This window comes from Triticum urartu, chromosome 7 (assembly GCF_003073215.2).
Source record: "Triticum urartu cultivar G1812 chromosome 7, Tu2.1, whole genome shotgun sequence".
Taxonomy (NCBI): domain Eukaryota; kingdom Viridiplantae; phylum Streptophyta; class Magnoliopsida; order Poales; family Poaceae; genus Triticum; species Triticum urartu.
In genome coordinates this window covers 186,974,184-186,978,157 of record NC_053028.1, presented here as the reverse complement: position 1 = coordinate 186,978,157, position 3,974 = coordinate 186,974,184, and positions in this window count along the sequence as shown.

Sequence of the window (3,974 nt, the reverse complement as noted above, 5' to 3'; positions counted from 1 at the left end):
AGCATGTCATATTTTAATGAGTGCTCACAATCATAAAAGATGTCCAAGATAGTATATGTATATGTGAAGACCTCTCTTTCTTTATTACTTCCTATTAATTGTAACGATGACCAAAACTATGTTTGTCAACTCTCAACAACTTTTAATCATCATACTCTTTCTATGTGAGCCCATTACTCTTCATAATATCCAAATGATCTCTTTGTTTCTTTTTATTTCCTTCTCTTTTCTTTTATTCACTCAAGATCATGGAAAAATAATCAAGCCCTTGACTCAACACTAATCTTTATTATGTATAGCTCACGAACTCGATTACATAGAAGGATCATAAAGCAAAACTCACAACTAGATCATACTAAAAATTTATTCTACTAGATCAAGATATTACCAAAAGGATCGAACTAAGAAAAATGGTAAAGATAAAAGTGATGGTGATACAATACCGGGGCACTCCCCCAAGCTTGGCAGTTGACAAGGGGAGTGCCCATACCAGATACTCAATTCTTCTTTGTTGGTGAAGAAGGTGATGGTTTTGTTGATGGCGTAGGCTTGTCGTCCTTCTTCCAAGGCATAGGCTCACCATCATAGAAGGATGATCGAGTCTGTTGAAACCTCAAATCTGTAGCCAAACTCATCCTCTTGAATCTATATTCATACTCACAGTTTTGATTTTCCACGTCATAGATCTAGGCTTGGAGGTGCTTGATTTTCTCATGAAGCTTGAAGATGGCCTCCCCAATGTCCTTGACGTCCAGCTTGTGGTTGCTGGTGAACTCCGTGATCATAATGTGATTGGAATCGAGTCCACGATCCACCATCTCCTGACACTTGAAAACTTCTTGCTCCAATGCCTAGAGCCTTGATTCCGTGCTTCCGGTCTTCCTTGGTCCCTCAACATCGCGGATGTGCAACAACCCCTCACGCATCTCAATGGTTTGAGGGTGTTGCAGCACCTCCGCGAGGTAGGGGTTGATGACCTTCTCGAAGAACTGGTCCTTGGGGGAACTTGAAGACGACATGACGACCTGGATCTGTCAGAAAAATAGCTTGAAACAAAGACAGGAGATTTTTGCGTGATACGGGAGTCAAAACCTTCGGGAGATTATATAATTAATTTTTATCGACCAAAATACGTGTCGTGTAGGAAAACAGAGTCCGTAGAGCACACGAGGTGCCCACGAGGTAGGGGGCGCGCCCTCCACCCTCGTGGAGGCCTCATGTCCTTCCCAGACTGCTTCCTATTTTTCTATTTTTCTAAATATTCCAGAACAAAGAAATATTGCCATAAAAACTGTTTTGGAGTCGGTTTACTTACCGTACCACATACCTATTCCTTTTCGGAGTCTGAAACGTTTCGGAAAGTGTCCCTTATGTATTCCTCCGGGGTTAGGGTTTCAATAACATTGGTTTCAACATTTATAGGGTTACCTGAGATATAATGTATGATTATTTGACCGTTCACCACCTTCGAATTTGTACCTTCGAAGTTGTTAATTTTTATGGCACCGGAACGATAGACCTCCTCGATAACGTAAGGACCTTCCCATTTAGAGAGAAGTTTTCCTGTAAAAAAATCTTAAACGAGAGTTGTATAGCAATACATAGTCACCTACATTAAACTGACGCTTTTGTATCCTTTTGTCATGCCATCTTTTAACTTTTTCTTTAAATAATTTGGCATTCTCATAGGCTTGGGTTCTCCATTCATCAAGTGAGCTAATGTCAAATAACCTCTTCTCACCGTCAAGTTTAAAATCATAGTTGAGCTCTTTAATAGCCCAATAAGCCTTCTGTTCTAGTTCGAGAGGTAAGTGACATGCTTTTCCATAAACCATTTTATACGGAGACATACCCATAGGATTTTTATATGCAGTTCTATATAGGCCCATAATGCATCATCAAGTTTCTTGGACCAATTCTTTCTAGATCTATTAATAGTCTTTTGCAAAATTAATTTGAGTTCTCTGTTGCTCAATTCTACTTGACCACTAGACTGTGGGTGATAAGGAGATGCAATTCTATGATTAATATCAAACTTAGCAAGCATTTTACGGAAAGCACCATGAATGAAATGTGAACCACCATCAGTCTTTAAATATCTAGGGACTCCAAACCTCGGAAAAATAACTTCTTTAAGCATCTTAATAGAGGTGTTATGATCAGCACTACTAGCTGGAATAGCTTCTACCCATTTAGTAACGTAATCAACAGCAACTAAAATATGTGTATATCCATTAGAGGCAGGAAAAGGTCCCATATAATCAAAGCCCCAAACATCAAATGGTTCAATAACAAGTGAATAATTCATAGGCATTTCTTGACGTCTACTAATATTACCAATTCTTTGACATTCATCACAAGACAAGACAAACTTACGGGCATCCTTGAAGAGAGTAGGCTAATAAAAACCGGATTGCGATACCTTATGTGCAGTTCTATCTCCAGCGTGGTGTCCTCCATAAGCCTCAGAGTGACACTTGCGTAGGATTTGTTCATGTTCATGCTCAGGTACACAACGTCTAATAACGCCATCTACTCCTTCTTTATAAAGATGTGGGTCATCCCAAAAGTAATGTATCAAATCATAGAAGAACTTTTCCTTTTGCTGGTATGTGAAACTAGGTGGTATAAATTTAGCAACAATGTAAATGGCATAATCAGCATACCATGGAGTAGTGTGAGAAACATTTATGACATTTAATTGTTCATCAGGAAAGCTATCATCAATAGGTAGTGGGTCATCAAGAACATTTTCTAACCTAGACAAGGTGTCTGCAATGGGGTTCTCACTATCAATAATATGCAAATCAAATTCTTGTAGCAAGAGAACCCATCTAATAAGTCTAGGTTTAGCATCTTTCTTTTCCATTAGATATTTAATATCAGCATGATCAGTGTGAATAGTTACTTTAGAGTCAACAATATAAGGTCTGAACTTATCACAAGCAAATACAACTGCTAAGAATTCTTTTTCAGTAGTAGCATAGTTTCTCTGAGCATTGTCTAAAGTTTTACTAGCATATTGAATAACATTTAATTTCTTATCAACTCTTTGCCCTAGAACAGCACCTACAGCATAATCACTAGCATCACACATAATTTCAAAAGGTAAATTCCAATCAGGTGGCTGAACAATAGGTGCAGAGATCAATGCCTTCTTAAGTATTTCAAATGCTTCTACGCAATCATCATCGAAAACAAATGGTATATCTTTTTGTAATAAATTAGTCAGAGGCCGAGAAATATTTGAGAAGTCCTTAATGAACCTCCTATAAAAACCAGCGTGACCAAGGAAACTTCTTATACCTTTGATGTCCTTGGGACATGGCATCTTTTCAATAGCATCAACCTTGGCTTTATCAACTTCAATACCTCTTTGAGAAACTTTATGCCCCAAGACAATACCTTCATTGACCATAAAGTGGCACTTCTCCCAATTCAAGACAAGGTTAGTTTCTTCACATCTCTGCAAAACTCGGTCAAGGTTGCTTAAGCAATCATCAAAAGAGGATCCATAGACGGAAAAATCATCCATGAACACCTCACAAATCTTTTCACAAAAGTCAGAGAATATAGCCATCATGCATCTTTGAAAGGTAGCAGGTGCATTACATAAACCAAAAGTCATACGTCTATAAGCAAAAATACCAAAAGGGCAAGTAAAAGTAGTCTTTGATTGATCATTGGCTGACACGGGTATTTGAGAGAAACCAGAATAACCATCTAGAAAGCAAAAATGAGTATGTTTGGATAATCTTTCTAGCATTTGATCAATAGAAGGTAAAGGGTAATGATCTTTTTTAGTAGCTTTATTTAATTTGTGGAAATCAAATACCATCCTATAACATGTAATAATTCTTTGCGGGATCAACTCATCTTTATCATTAGGAACGACAGTAATACCTCCCTTCTTAGGGACACAATGGACAGGACTTACCCACTGACTATCAGCAACGGGATAAATTATACCTGCC